At 31.2% G+C, this 17386-nt stretch overlaps 1 protein-coding gene across 1 annotated transcript in view; it reads left to right on the top strand.

The window, feature by feature from the left end:
* The first annotated feature begins 1169 nt into the window (after positions 1–1169).
* The window catches only part of LOC114335054 (uncharacterized), a 418463-nt gene continuing 402246 nt past the window's right edge, over positions 1170–17386 (top strand). Inside the window, exon 1 of the mRNA XM_050650439.1 lies at positions 1170–1554. The gene's annotated coding sequence lies outside the window, so the exon portion shown is untranslated. The remainder of the gene's footprint in view (positions 1555–17386) is intronic.

Genomic DNA, 17386 nt, shown 5'->3' with positions numbered 1-17386 from the left:
AAATCAAACTAATAATTTTATTAAATTCATATAAATTTATGGTGTAAACGTTTAGTTTGTGTATATTCCCACATGACGTATACGCGAATGTGGTGCAGTTTGAAATACCGTCAACTTTCGTACGGCGCGGTAGACGTGAAGTGGGTTCAAGCCCCAAGCAAGTTATTATTTTTTTATTTTTTTTTATAGATTTTATGATTGTAAGTATATTATTATATAATTTTTGAAGATATTCTTCTTTTTTGAAAGTGGTAGATAAGAAAGTTAGTTTGATTTTTAAATAAAATAAGTACAAATAACCTTTTAAGTATATTTACTTCGTTTAAATTACCTATTATATAATAGAAGAATATCTTCTTACGTGCGTACAAAGTACACACACATTTTTTTTCAGAGGGTTTTGCACACAATAATGAAAATCTTTACAAAGTGAATAAAATGCATAAATCACAAGAATAATTATTGTTTTAATTTCACAAATTATTACTTTGCCATATCAATTTACTATTTTAGTTGAGAATAAGCCACAAACTAAAATTGTAATAAGAAAGTATTAATTCGTAAAAAAATTCTTTTGATTTATGCACTTTATTCACTTTGTAAATATTTTTTACTGGCACTGTAATAATAATACCGGTTATACACCGCATCCCTCGGTAGACCGCAAGCTATAGCAGAAACGCGACGGTAGATCGCATACTATAGTAGCACCAAACATGTAACGTACGACAGATAATAGACGAATCCAGGGAATTTATCATCGTAACATATCTGTGTTTGATGTTTCATTGATTATTTTAAAGCCTTTGACAAAGTAGGTAATTGGAGAAAAATGTGACATGACATAGGGTATTATACTTCAAACGGGAGTATGCTTTACTGAGGTAAAAGTAGCGTAGGTTCAATAATTTATGTAGTTTTTATGAATGTTGTTACAATGAAAAATTTAATTCTAACAATATTTTTTTGTGTCTGTGTCTGTGAATACATATAAGAATATTAACATTAGAAATTTTCACAAAATTTTAAGCATAATTTTTAACTAAAGTGTATATCTTTTTCAAGTATGTTATTAGATAAAATCATTAAGTTAATAATAGAACGTCTATTTATCTCTATGTATATTCCGCCGCCAATTGCAACAATTAATACCAGAAATCTCTTAAGCTCAAATCCTCCAAGCATTCCTATAGATCTACCCACGATTTCGCTACTGTCCTTCTGTTATCCTGATTCTCAAAGCTTTCGAAAACAACCGAAAACCGCAAATCCACCAAGGAAGGGGCGCCAATTCACAGCCTCCTAGTCTCGTGTCAAAAAGCACAAAAGTGCATCCTAATAGGCCATGGAGTGCCAGTATCATCGCATTCGTCGGCCTGAGATCTAGACGACCGCGTGAGAGAAATAGAAGACAGTCGTCTGCATGCTTTGCGATCGCCGGTTAGATTGTTTCGCGATTTCGTTGATTAGGATTAGGGAATATCGGTTATTTTTGAAGTAGAAGTGATATTTTTGTGGTTGATTTGTGTTGGATATAGTTTTTTGATTGTTAGGGTGAGTAATTTCTAATAGACTTAAAAATCACCCAGGCTTTAATAATAAAATGTATATCATAAAGGTATTATTATATTTTCAAACTACGTTTTTTGACAATCTAATAAATCAAAGAGCAAATACATGAATATAACATTTTCAAAGATCGCAATTCATAAATAATAATAATTTATTATTTATCTATGTAATACGTAAGACACATGTCGATTTTATAATTTTTGGCTACTGTTTCAAACATATTATTGTAAATCATTAATCATTACTGTCTAACTTTTATTGTTTCCTACCTTAGATAATATGTAATTTATGTATCTAATATCAATGATTACGAAACTAGATAGTGCTCACTGTCTCCATAATGTATTATTTGTTAAGGTACTACGAACGATAATTCACAAACTAAAACATTTATTTAGCAATGACAATAATTCATCGTATCTTGAGCGATATAGTTTGCATGAATCAACATTCATAAAAACGGTTCTACATCTAAAAACTTTGTATTCTGTGTACTAGTTTTTTTAAATTCTATTACACTTCTTATGCTATTAAATCTTTGTCATATCGATGGCTTACACGTAAAACCTGGTATGTCTGAGCAACTACATATTTATGTTTTTCAGGAGTCGATAGAATGTATTTCATTAAAAAAAAAACGCACTTTTTATAAACATGAGTTGTTTTTAGAGACTTTAATAGTAATATTATAATACTTACAACAAGAACAAAAAATGTTCTCTTGTAATTATTATTGTTACTATAAGACATACATGTAATATGTTCCGGTCATAAGAAACCTGCATGCCCATTTTCAATATAAACTCTCTAACAGTTTTCGATATATTTATTGAAAAAAAAATCGATTATCATTTTGTAACTTCAAAGGGCTGTAACTTCTTTTATGTGCACATTTGTACTAAGGTAAGTTAGTTTTAATCGAACTATTTTGGGTCCCATAATATGTGATTTAATTCATGGCCTCCTTTTTGTTACACCCTGTTTATATAAATATATAGATTATACTGTTACAGATATTTTCTTTAGCTTTCAAACTCCTTTCTCTTTTTTTTGAAATCTAATAAATCCACGAGAAAATACGTTAACGATAATATAAAGATTCTCAAAGAATTCGCAATTTATAAAAAATAATGTTTTATATAATACGTAAACATGTTGATTTTGGTTTTTGGCTACTGTGATTATTGTCTTCCATTGTACCATTATCGTCCAACTATTTTTGTTTCTTACCTTGTGTTATTTATTTATCTCCTGTCAATTATTACGGAACTGTCTCCATAAAGTAGGTATGTACCTATTATTTATTAAGGTACGAACTATAATCTATAATAGTCTAAGAGCTAGTGAACCCTCCGACTAACGGTCGTCCTGTAAGGCTAGAAATTTGTCTAGTGATAATTAATAGCACACCAAGGCTAAAAACCATGACATGGCAGGCATCAGCGGTGCACGTGTATCTACCAAGTGAATCGAAAAGTGCATAGTTTAGGGGTAAAATAAACTTTCTCCTGTAAGGTTTAAATTTAAGTATGTGCTTGAGTAAGTCATTTAGAAGAAATGTGTACAATGACAGGCGATTCTGAAGAGCATAAGACCTTGCCAGGCGAGGGAAAAGATTAGGGGTTTTTCCTAAAATTATTCTTTTTGCATCGAACAAATTTGTTTTAGGTTTTTTGAATCATTCCAAACAGAAAAGGTTTTTAGTGATTTTTCTCTTAAGTTAATAGTTTTTGTTATATAAGCGATTGAAAATTTTGAAAATTGCGAAATCGGCCATTTTAACCCTAAATCGGACATTTATCTAAAAATTTCAATGTTGCCAAGGTACGTAGATATTCTTTAAACATTGATTGATGAATTCCCGAAGAGTTTTTTGAAATAAAATATCGAAAACCCCTTTGTTTTTTTTAATTGCTAATCAAGCGGGCGCGACACTGTAGTATAAGTGAGGACGTTTGAGTCTGCATAATTTCATTATCTCGAGAATGGGCAAATTTCAAGAGAAATCCTCAGACAGGTCGATTTTTATTTTTGAATTAGGACTTTTTGGCATATATATAATACTAGTGACGTCATCCATCTGGGCGTGATGGATGATGATTTTTAAATAAGAGTAGGGGTTGTGTGATAGCTCATTTGAAAGGTTATTTAATTCTCTATTCAGTAATATAAATATTAACATACATAATTATTTATACAGAGTGTACAAAAAAAATTTTTCTTCTATTTGTCAAATTTAAGTTAATTTAACAAAAAAATTTTTTTTGTACACCCTGTAAAAATAATTATGTTAATGTTTATATTACCGAATATAGAACTAAATAACCTTTCAAATGAGCTATCACACAACCCCTACTCTCATTTAAAAAAATCACCGATTACGTCATCACGCTCAGATGGATGACATCACTAGTATTATACAGGGTGTCCAGAAACTCTACCGACAAACGAAGACAGGAGATTTCTCAGATAATTTTATGACAATTTAAGCCAATTCACCTAGTCCGAAAATGCTTCCTAAGGGAGCTAGAGCTCTTTGAAGATGGCGCCATGTAATTAGTTTTTCTTAACTACCTCCAGAACGCTTCTATTTAGAAAAACGAATATTGGTATACATATTTACTTTCCTGAAATGAATCGATTCCATCCATTGCGAATTTCTAGTACCGGTCATAGGCGTACGTTTTGGGTAGGGCAACGGTTATTTTATCGCATAACTTTTTTATCTTCAACTTTTAAGCATTTTTGATACTGGATTATTAAATTGTGAGGTATTCTAGTACTAAAAGGTACTCTTACTTTAAGTCGATACGATACACCGTTTTCTAGAAAAATCGATTTCAAAGTTTTTAGTTTTGGGAATTTGAAAAAAAAAAAGTTAAAAAAAATTAAAAAAAAATCGATGTATTTTACCAATTTAAAGCAAGAGTAACTTTTAGTACTCGAATATCTCATAATTGAATAATCTAGTGTCAAAAATACTCAAAAATTAAAGACAATAAAGGTATGCTATAAAATAACTGTTGACCTACCCAAAACGGACGCCTATGACCGGTACTAGAAATTCGCCATTAATGAAATCGATTAATCTCTGGAATATAAATGAATGTACCAGTTTTCATCTTTCTAAATAGTTTTTTTTGTATCTTTTTTTTTTTAATTCAAGGAACGAAAAATTTTCCAATCGATTTTTCTAGCAAACGGTGTATCCTATCGACTTAAACTAAGAGTACCTTTTAGTACTAGAATAACTCACAATTAAATAATTCAGAGTCAAAAATACTTAAAAATTAAAGATAAAAAAGTTAGGCGATAAAATAACCGTTGCCCTACCCAAAACGGACGCCTATGAGTTGTACTAGAAATTCGCAATGGATAGAATCGATTGATTTCTGGAAAGTAAATATGTATACCAATTTTCGTTTTTCTAAATAGAAGCGTTCTGGAGGTATTTAAGAAAAACTAATTACATGACGCCATCTTCAAAGAGCTCTAGCTCCCTTAGGAAGCATTTTCGGACTAGGTGAATTGGGTTAAATTATCTTAAAATTATCTGAGGAATCTCCTGTCTTCGTTTGTCGGTAGAGTTTCTGGACACCCTGTATATATCGAGAGGCAAAAAACTGATTTTCTGCATAATATAATCTGAAAACAAAAACTACTGTTACGCATTTTAATTTGAGCACATTGAGACAAATATCACTGATCTTGGCCCAGAGCTGAAAGTGTTAAATGTTGCTATTAAATGGAAAATACAAATATTAACTATGAAAAACACGTAAATATCCTTGGAGTATACAGGGTGTTTCATTAATAATTGTCCATATAGTAACTGGAGAAACCTTAGCACAAAATACGAATATTTAACCTAAAACACTTAAATAAAATGTGGTTCCTTACTGAGTTACAGGGTGTTTTATCTAAAAATTTAAAAACTATTTTTGCTTAGCATTTTAAAACTAATCGACGTATCCTTTTCATACTTGGCAGGAAGTATACGTACTGTACAAACTACTAAATTATATTAAACAAACGTTTCTGGCTATTACCAGAGGCGTACGACGGGGGAAAGTGAATGGTTGACCCTTTCCAAATTCTACGCCACTGGCGGAATTTCTATTTTAGTTCAATTTTTGGATTCTCCAACACTTTATATGAAAATAATATACTCTTCATTCGTAACGATAAAGTCATTAGTTTTCGAGATCTTTGAAGTTAAAAATGAAACGACACGATTATTTTGACTAATGTATTGTGTCGCTTCATTTTTAATTTCAAATATCTCGAAAACTAATCATTTTATCGTTACGAATGACGAGTATATTATTTACATAAAAAGTATTGAGAATCCAAAAACTTCAAATATCTCGAAAACTAATAACTATAGCTACGAATGAAGATATTATTTTCATCGAAAGTATTGGAGAATCTAAAAATTATGCACAAAATAGCAATTTCGCCAATGGTGTAGAATGTGGGAATGATCAACCATTTTTAATTTCAAATATCTCGAAAACTAATCATTTTATCGTTACGAATGACGAGTATATTATTTACATAAAAAGTATTGGAAAATAAAAAAAATTACAATAAAATAGCAATTTCGTCAGTGGCGTAGAATTTGGGAAGGGTCAACCAGCCACTATCCCCTGTCGTACGCCTCTGTTAGTAGCTAGAAACGTTTATTTATCTTAATTTAGTAGGGTGTACAGTACCTACACTTTTTGCCAACTATGATAAGGATACGCCAAATAGATTTAAAGTACTGGGTACAAATAATTTTTAAATTTTAATCATATGAATCATATTATAAATTAATCAAAATATCTGTGCCGTTTCATTTATAACTTCAAATATTTCGCAAACTAATAACTTTATTGTTACCAATGAAGGGTGTATTATTTACGTAGGAAGTATTGGAGAATCTAAAAATGGCACTAAAATAGTAATTCCTCCAGTGGCGTAGAATTTGAGAAGGATCAACCATTCACTATCCCCTGTCGTACGCCTCTGGTAGTATCTACAAACGTTTGTTTATCACAATTTAGTAGGCTGTATAGTAGTCGCACTTTCTGTCAAGTATGAAAAGGATACATCGAATAGTTTTAAAATGCTGAGCCAAAATAGTTTTTAAATTTGTAGATAAAACACCCTGTAACTCAGTAAGGAACCACATTTTATTTAAGAGTTTTAGGTTAAATCTTCGTATTTTGTGCTAAGGTTTCTTCAGTTACTATATGGACAATTATTAATGAAACACTCTGTATAGATAGAGCCTTTGTCCAAGTATCTATGATAACATCGTATATCTTGATATACGTGTTTTTCATCTAAAATGAGGCTGTGTTTATGATTTACGAGGTTTTCATTTTTCATAGCTTATTGCACACCTCCAAATACTAGGTTGATACAGTACAAATCTTTTGATTTAAGGTTCACAAAATGTTTCTATATGCCGGACTACCTTTTGTTGTTCACAAAAAAACATTTCTCCAAGTCGAATTTCTTAAACAAACACTCCAAATTAAGTACCAAATTCTTGGTTATAAATATACGTGGTTTTCACACTAAATCAAGAGAGGAATTGATATACGTGGTTTCTTTTTTCGGCTGTAGAAAATAGTCTGGTGTATTTGGATTTTTCTAACAGTTGTAAATCGTGAGATACAAGGTTTTCAAACTAAAACCACCAAAATGTCATTTTCGAAAAAAAAAAAAAATGAAATACGAGGTTTTCACACTAAACCATCGATATGCCAAAAAGTCCTAATTTAAAAATAAAAATCGACCTGTCTGAGAATTTCTCTTGAAATTTGCCCATTCTCGAGATAATGAATTTATGCCAACTCAAACGTCCTCACTTATACTACAGTGTCGCGCCCGCTTGATTAGCAATTAAAAAACAAAGGGGTTTCCGATATTGTATTGCAAAAGACTCTTTGGGATTTCATCAATCAATGTTTAAAGAATATCTACCTACAATTTTCAAAATTTTCAATCGCTTATAGGTATAACAAAAACTATTAACTTAAGAGAAAAATCACTAAAGACCTTTTCTGTTTGGAATGATTCAAAAAACCTAAAACAAATTTGTTCGATGCAAAAAAAATATTTTAGGAAAAACCCCTAATCTTTCCCCTCGCCTGGCAAGGTCTTATGCTCTTCAGAATCGCCTGTAATTGTACACATTTCTTCTAAAGGACTTACTCAAACACATACTTAAATTCAAACCTTACAGAAGAAAGTTTATTTTACCCCTAAACTATGCACTTTTCGATTCACCTGGTAGATACACGTGCACGGCTGATGCCTGCCAGGTTATGGTTTTTAGCCTTGGTGTGCTATGAATTATCACTAGTCAAATTTCTAGCCTTAAATGACGACCGTTAGTCGGAGGGTTCACTAGCTCTTAGACTATAATTATAATTTGCAAACTAAAACATTTTGCAATGACAATAATTAATCGTATCTTAAAACTAGAACGATATAGTTGTCACGAATCGACATTCACAAAAACGTTCAAGCGTTTTTTCGGCAGGTAATACCTATAAGAACAAATTGTAACTATTTCTTGCGTAGGATCTGGCGGCCATTTTTGTTTATAAATAATTTAGTTTCAAAAAACGGCCTTTTAATACACTCATTTATTGTTAATATAATTGCGAAAAAAGGTTGAAATTAAAAAAAAATAATTTCACAATAACTATTGTAAAAATAAGTGTAAAGCTTTGAAATTTTTGTCAAATGAGGGTTATTTGGTGCTTAATATGTGACAAAAATTTCAAAGCGATTCATTCAACTGTTTAAATTTTATTCAAATTGTTTATCCCAGAGAGCTTTTTGTTGCAATAACATAAGTCAGAAAAAAAGAATGTTAGATAGAACCGTTCTACAGGCGTCAAATGAAAGAGCATGCACTAAACTTTCAAATTGGTTTAAAACAAGTGAATAAAAAATGCATTTATTAATAATAAATAAATATGCAACAGTATCGTCAATTTTTCCTTATAAACTTTTTGAATAACTTTTTTCAAAAAATATATTTTTTTACCGTTTTTTAGGTGCACAACTACTAAGTAATGTTATGTATTATATGATAATTGATGAAACATTGTAATAAATATATATAATTTATTATAATAAAAAAATAAAAAGTTTATAAGGAAAAATTGAACATACTTTTGCATAATTATTTATTACTAATAAATGCCTTTTTATTCACTTTTTTTAAACCAATTTGAACGTTTAGCTCATGCTCTTTTATTTGTCACCTGTAGAATGGTTCTAACATTATTTTTTTCTGACTTATGTTATTGCAACAAAAAAGATCTCTGGGATAAACAATTTGAATAAAATTTAAACAATCGAATGAATCGCTTTGAAATTTTTGTCACATATTAAGCACCAAAGAACCCTCATTTGAAAAAAAAAATTCAAAGCTTTACACTTATTTTTCCAACAGTTATTGCCAAATTATTCTTTTTGAAATTTCGACCTTTTTTTGCAATTATATTAACAATAAATGAGTGTATTTTGTAATACGTCATATTAAAGCTTTTTCCATTCTCTCGAAGATGTTTATACTAAGAGAACCACAAAGTCTTACTGTTTTCCATTAATTTGAAAAAAAAAGGAAAAAACCGTTTTTGACACTAAGTTGTTTATAAATAAAAATGGCCGCCAGTTCCTACGCAGGAAATAGTTACAATTTGTTCTTATAAGTATTACCTGCCGAAAAAACGCTTCAGTACCATGGCTGTTGAAGTGTCATGGACAAAACCCTATTACCCTGGACTAAACGTCTAAAAACTTTGTATTCTGTGTACTAGTTTTTGAATTTTAGCGTTCACGCTTCATAGCGTTGTTTCACATTATAAGAATTTCGACCGTGCGATGGTTAAAATCTACATAGTGGCTCGAGCTATCATGGAATTTTTCTCGGTTCACCGCTTGAAACATTATTCGGTGAAGGGAGAAAGATGCTCGAGCCACTATGTAGATTTTAACCATTGCACGGTCGAAATTCTTATAATGTGAACGTTCGCTTATGCTATTATAAAGTATTGAATATTCGCCATAATTTTAATCTACTTACAATATCCTATACGTTATATTTATTTATGCTTTCAATTTTGCCCAATTCTTTTTCTTTTTACTTCTTCTTTCTTTGTAATTTCCTCAAGTATTTCTGTGTTTATTGTTTTAAAAGATTTTCTAAAGTATCTTTCCTTTGTAAATATTTGATAATTAAGTATTTTCTAAATACTTAATCATCAAATAAGTGGGAAATAAGCCACAATTTTACTAAAACATGAGTTTATTAACGTTTCGAAGCCCAAATCGGGTTTAGTTGTCAAAATACAAAATACTATTAAAATAAACAAAAATGTTGTTGCTAAGTAAAAAAAATCTTCTAATAATTTATTTAATCTGACTCATTTATATTGGCAATTCAGACGTATATTATACATTTTAAAGTAGAAGACTTTAAAATGATATCGCCAATATTTATGAGTTGCGTTCCTGGGACGACTTTACTAAAAGATAGTTCATTCGATTACTTGAAATCAATACGAACTCAAGAATATCCGTCGCAAAAAAATCATAGCATGTGATCTGTCTTTAAAAAGACAACCAAATGCAACGATGACAGTAAAATTCTCGCGTTAGAGATTCCATAGTAAATTCTATCTAAAACTAAACCTAACAATGAACAAGAAAGAACAAAGAATTTCATTTATAAAATACCTTGTGAATGCGAACAATTTTATTTTGGTGAAACATCAAGACCATTAAACGTTAGAATAAGTGAACATCAGTCTTATATTAAAAATAGAGAATTTGATAGATCTCAAATATGTCAACACGCATGGGATAATGAACATAGAGTTCAGTGGAGAGATTCAAGTATAGTCCTGAAACAATCAGATAGTAAAAAGAGAAAAATCAAAGAAGCGGCTCTAATTATGCTAAATGAAACCAATTGTGTCGCAAATTCCTCGGTATGCAGTAGGATGTGGTTACCCATACTGAAAGAGGAAGTCAATAGAAAGAAAATACCACGATTAGTAAGTCAATAACATATCGAGTTAGTACAAATTTTATATTTAATATTACTTATTGTATATCTATGTATTATTAATATTATTTATAATTTAAACATATTAAAGTCAGAATTTGGTATTAGTTTTTTGAAGGTAAATTAAATGTAAGACCAAATACTTACGATGCGATGTCGGGATAGTATCACGAGATTTCTTTGCTGGTTTTCCCTCGTGATTTACTATGGAATCTCTAACGCGAGAATTTTACTGTCATCGTTGCATTTGGTTGTCTTTTTAAAGACAGATCACATGCTATGATTTTTTTGCGACGGATATTCTTGAGTTGGGATTGATTTCATGTAATCGAATGAACTATCTTTTAGTAAAGTCGTCCCAGGAACACAACTCATAAATATTGGCGATATCATTTTAAAGTCTTCTACTTTAAAATGTATAATATACGTCTGAATTGCCAATATAAATGAGTCAGATTAAATAAATTATTAGAAGAATTTTTTTACTTAGCAACAACATTTTTGTTTATTTTAATAGTATTTTGTATTTTGACAACGAAACCCGATTTGGGCTTCGAAACGTTAATAAATTCATTTTTTAGTAAAATTGTGGCTTATTTCCCATAGAAAATACTTAATTATAAAAATGCCACAAGGAAATAGCTTCAGAACAACATGTAAATATTTGAATGACATATTTCTGTGATTATTATTGGATAAATGTAAATCTTCAAGTAAAAATAAATGGGTGCTACTATATTATGCGGTCTACTGTCGCGTTTCTACTATAGCCTGTTTTTAACTATGCTAGCTTAACAATCATGTTTGTTTTGCTTTATTATATTATGTCTCATCTAGTAATTTTTATGAAATTTCATTGATTTTATGGTAATTTTCACAAATAAAATCGGATATTTGTTTATCATGTCTCAGGTTGTTGTTATAGTTTACTTCCATCAAAGCGTATAATGACTTTTTTGATATTGATAATATAATCTACCAAACACAGCTTTAGGAGCGACAAGAAAAAGTTGGCTAACAGGTTTGTTAAATATAATTATGGAAGTGGGACAAATGCCAGACGAATGGAGAAGCAGTATGTACTTACTTCAATACCTGTTTACAAAAACAAAGAGGATATACAACAATACATAAACTATAGGGCCATAAAACTACTTAATTGTACAATATAGTAAATATGAGAGAGATTAATTAATTAATTAAGAGACGGATACGTGAAGATATCGACATCAGTCGAAAGTTCGAAAATCAGTTTGGATTTATGCAAAAAGACCATGACCTTATGCAGTTTATATTGTGGCAGGGGAGCACAAATGGGGATTTTTGCAGTTACTCGAGCGCGTCAGATTATCACATGGGGAGAAACCTTGTGCCCTGTAAATGTACCTCTACCATATATTGGCTCTTCATACAGTGAGTTCGTTAAGGGGGTTCCGAAAAAAAAATCTATCCTTAGGAAAACTCTAAATCGTGAGATTAAGATAAGGTAAGATAAGTACATACAAAAGAGTGTATTTTAAAAAATCTGACGATTTGAGTGGGGCGTAAGAAATTGGGCGAGTCACAAAGTTTCACAAAAGAGCGAATCATTCGCGAAATGAACGTCAGATCGAAAAACTAAAAATACCTGTTCAATATTTTTCAAAAATCTATCGAATAATACCAAACACGACCATCCACGGAGGGAGTGGGGGTAAATTTAAAAAAATTTAAATACGAACCCCGCGATATTTCGTGAAATGAACATCAGATCGAAAAACTGAAAGATACACGTATTCAATATTTTTGAAAAATCTATCGAATGACACCAGACACGATCCCTTATGGATGTGGGGTGGGGGGTTACTTTAAAATCTTAAATAGAAGTCTCCATTTTTTATTGTATATTTAGATTCTTATGGAACAGATGGCGCTATAATCGAAAAAAACGATTGTTGGAAATGGAAAATTAAATTAAAAATGGAAAGTCCCCCACTTTATGGAAAACTTAACCTAACTTTTTTTGGTTTTAGTAAGTACCTACTCTTTACAACCCAATAGGTTTTCATAACGCTCGAGTAACTGCAAATTTAGCATACTTTTCTCCCCTACTATTAGGTATAAGCAGGGCCGCGTTTAGGTCAATTGACGCCATAGGCAATTCTCTATTAGCCACCCTTCAAACATGTACCATTTTTGCCAAAAAAATTGCAGAAATTTTTATTTACATAAGAATACACTAAAAATCGATTTAATGTATTATTGTGTTTTCAATTTTATCAATCAAAGGCAAAATAAAAATTAAATTAAATTTTTTTTTAAATAACGCGGGCACATAAATTTGATACACCTTGTATATTGAGCTGTAAATATTTATTAGAATTTAGTTTGGGTGTAAGTGGATTTCTCTTTTTAATGAGCTTTCCGATGAACCATTAAAGACTTTTGTGAATAATTAAAGTGAAAAGGACGATGTATTTAGATTTAAAATGAAAATAGATTGTTTATTACGAGAACTATAGAATCCACAGGTAGATGTAATTATCACTTTCTGGGAAAGTGGTTTAAAAAGAAAGTTTGGAATTTTAATATCTTTGTTCAACACGAGTAAATGTTGTAGAGTTTCCCCGAAAGTAATTAGGATGGTCGGAATAATTTTGAAAATGAATGTTTGTTTGTCGAATGGAAAAGATTGTTTCTGATTCTTGGCAAGTTGGAAGGGGAAAGGTAGTTTGAATGATTGAGAGAGTTTGGAAAAGAAGTCATTATGTTTTTGGCATCGCTGAGGAGCAGTTCGACGTTTTCGTGGATAGATAGTTAGCAGATACCAGTGGCTGTTTGATAGTGGAGAATAGTGTTGAAAAGAGGAACGAGAGACAGATCAAATTGAGACGAAATACCTCTTTGATTCTGTATTATTGTGAGAAGGAGAGCAGATAATTTTTGGAGTTTTGTTTGAATCGAGTACGTGTCAAAAGAGGCCCGGCTTGTTGGAGAATTGGTGCTGGTATGCTGATAGTTTTGAAGCTGGAGAACGGAGAGGGCTTTGATGAGTAGCCTTTAACATAGTCAACGAGGGAGAGCTGTTTTGGGTCACGAGAAGACATCAGAGTGACTGAAGCAAAAGGTCAGTCAATTTATGTGAAAGAGATTTTTATGTTCGGAAACTAAATTTTTGAGTAAAAAGCATATGAATTAAAATTCCAATATTTCAAAAAGTAAATAGTAAATATAGGTAATCTTGCGAATACATAAATTTGTTTTGTTTAGTTTGTTTTACCACAGTCATCGGGAACAAACCGATAAATTTTTTTTTAACTATAATAATATTTAAGTGGTAAAATTTCATTCGGACATCTGTGTCTACAGGTTTTAGATTTGATAGATTTTAGAGTATTGATTTTGATAAATAAAAGACAATTCTGTATGTTTATTTTAATATTTTGCTTTATTTCTTTTCCCTATTTTATCCCGATTAGGATCAACTAAGAGATACTGAACCCACGAGAGAAGATGAGTATAACGTGAGATAACTTAGATTTTTTTTTATAGTATAAAAAGGCACCCTGAGATTTTTTATTAATTTTTTTATGTATGATTTGTGACAATTAAATAATTAATCAGATAAATAATAATTAATATAAAATTAATAAGAAGCAGATCATAACAACATGGCGAGCCAACGTAGGACATTAAAGTATCTCTGGTTGTGAATTTGAGGGGAATAGGAAACGGAAAAACAGGTGAAGGAAAATTTATTTGCCCGTCGGAAAAAGTTGATATATTTAAAATTTTTGAAATATTTGTTTGACTTAATTTTTTTATCTAGGTACAGTTTTTACATATTTATTTTATTTTTGATTGATTTGAATTTTGAAATATTTAAAAATTTGTGGGATAAAGTGATTATATTTGGGGAGAGAAAAATTTTCGTCTCGACAGCATACAAGGTATTTTCGAATTTCATATTAGGCGGGGATAAAATTTTAACTACATGTCGATAACAACCAGAAGCAAAAGCAAAGAAAACAAAAAACAAGAAGAACATTTCGAACAAGAAGAACATATAGAACAAGAAGACATTTTCGAAACAACAATCATGGCATCAGAACAACAAGAATTATCAGGAATAGATAAGATATTACAACTTATGCAACTCCAGTCACAAAAAAATGGAAGACAAACAAAGGGAAACAAAACAAGCAATGGATAAAATGCAAGAAAATCAGGAAGAAACATCAAAGAAAATGGATGAAACACAACAAAAAATGGATCAGAAAATGGATGAAACACAACAAAAAATGGATCAAAAAATGGATGAAACAAAAAGAATAATGCAAGAAAATCAGAAGGAAACAAAACAAGCCATAGAAGAGAACAACAAGAAAATGGAGGAACGCATAGAAAAGTATGAAATGAAAATTAAAGATCACATGCAAGAACAAGAAATGAGAATGAAGGATCACATGAAAGAACAAGAAATGAAAATTCAAGATAAAATAAAGGAGTTAACGAATGGCCAGAAAAAGGAACTAGAAAATTTGGAAAATAAGTTGGAAAACGCATTACAAGAGGACAGACGAGAAATAGAAAGACAAATGGAGGAAATCAAGAATCAACAGCATTTCGGAGAAAGAAGAGAAACGATTATCCATAGTACAGAGGATGTGAAAATAAGATTTGGCGGGGATGTAAAAAAATTACACCCAGTAATTTTCATAAACAATTTAAAAAAGAAAATACGACACATTGGTAACTTCGAGACAGCCAAAGAAACGATAAGGAACCATCTTACAGATGAGGCAAGTTTATGGTTCGACAGCAAAGAAGAAGAATTGGACAATTGGCATAAATTTGAACAAAAGTTCCTGAGTTATTTCTGGGGGAAAATACAACAGCTAGAAATAAACAAGGAATTGCAAAATGGGAGGTACCATGATAGAATGGGTATTTCAGAGAAAACATATGCACTACAATTATACAACAATGCAAAACATCTACAGTACAATTATTCGTCCGAACAGCTAGTAGAACTGATAGCCAGACATTTTGAAGATACCTTAGAAGATCACATAACTCTACAAAACTACAAAGATATCGACAGTTTGTGCCAATTCTTACAAATACGAGAAGCAAAAATGAGAGAAAGAGAAATAAGAAGATCGCAAGATAATTATAGACAACGCGAAAATCGAGACTATAGAGATAGAAGACAGACCTTTAGGAGAGATTATACAAGAAGAGAAAACGAAAATAGAGACAATGGAAGAGGAAACTATGAACAAAGAAATCGGCAATAGAACGAAGACAGATATCGAGAAAACCAGAATAGAAATAACACCCGCACAAATCAAGAGGACAGAAATGATAATAGAAGGAATGAACAGGAAAATCGTGGAAACCGATACGGGTCCGACAGACAAAGAGTAAACAGAAGAGCGGTAAACAACACGCAAATATATGAATATGAGGATGAGAGACAATGCGACGGAAGAAGAAGCGAAGAAGAACAGCAAGCGTTTTGTTCACGAAAGCGATCACTAAAAACAAAAGAACAAACAGGAATTTTTTGTCACCCGAAGGAATTTATTAAATTAGCAGGAAAAATTGATAAAGGAAGTGGATCTAATTTAAAATTTGTAGATGGTTTTATCAATGAGAAACCGATTAAAATTATGATAGATACTGGGTCAGAAATTACTTTGATTAACAGGAAATTAATAGAAGAGGTTGATTTGACGAATTTAATTTACAAAATTCCCAGGGTAAAATTAGTGGGCGCAAATAAACGGACTTTGGCAACAATAAATGAAGGAATACGAATAAAGGTTCGATTGGGGAAGAAATTTTATGCACTACAATGTGTTATAATGCCAAACATGATTCATGATATGATCGTAGGAGTGGATGAATTGTCAGAAAAACCTGTGGTGATAGATTTCAAAAATAACACGATGAAAATCACAGATGGAAAAGAAGAAAAACCGAACATTCTGGAAATGGACAAGGAACATGAGAAACGAAAAAAGGATAATGCAGACAAAAAACAAACGGTGGAAATGAATTTGGCAATGAAGCAAGGACAGAAAAAAAAGAGGAGAAAGCAGCAGAAGAGAAGTAAAAACAATGAAGCCTGGGGTTCCTCGAAAAAAGAGATGAGCCCAGAAGAAGAAAAAGAAGAAAAAAGAGTGACAAAAGAAATTGACGATTGGGATTCCTCGAAAAAAGAGATGAGTCCAGAAGAAGAAAAAGAAGAAAGAAGATTGATAAAAGAAAATGAAGATTGGGATTCCTCGAAAAAAGAGATGAGCCCAGAAGAAAAAAAAGAAGAAAGAAGATGGATAAAAGAAAATGAAGATTGGGATTCCTCGAAAAAAGAGATGAGCCCAGAAGAAGAAAAAGAAGAAAGAAGATTGACAAAAGAAAATCAAGCTTGGGATTCCTCAAAAGAAGAGATGAGCCCAGAAAAAGAAAAGGAAGAAAGAAGATTGACACAGGAAAATGAAGCTGGGGATTCCTCAAAAGATGAGATGAGCCCAGAAGAAGAAGAGATCAGAATAGAAAAAGAAGGCGGAAAAGATACAATTGAGACTGCGGTATTTAAAGAGGAAATATGCAAAATGGAGAAGACAGAATACACAATAAACATGTGTAGAGAATCGGAGGAAAAAGAAAGAGAATTTATATGTGGAGAAGAAAAGGAGAAGGAACTGCGTGTAATATGGAGGAAATGTGAAAATTTAATAAATGAAGAAA

Source organism: Diabrotica virgifera, chromosome 5 (genome assembly GCF_917563875.1).
Source record: "Diabrotica virgifera virgifera chromosome 5, PGI_DIABVI_V3a".
In the NCBI taxonomy this organism is placed as follows: Eukaryota; Metazoa; Arthropoda; class Insecta; order Coleoptera; family Chrysomelidae; genus Diabrotica; species Diabrotica virgifera.
This window is presented reverse-complemented; position numbering and strand designations above follow the sequence as displayed.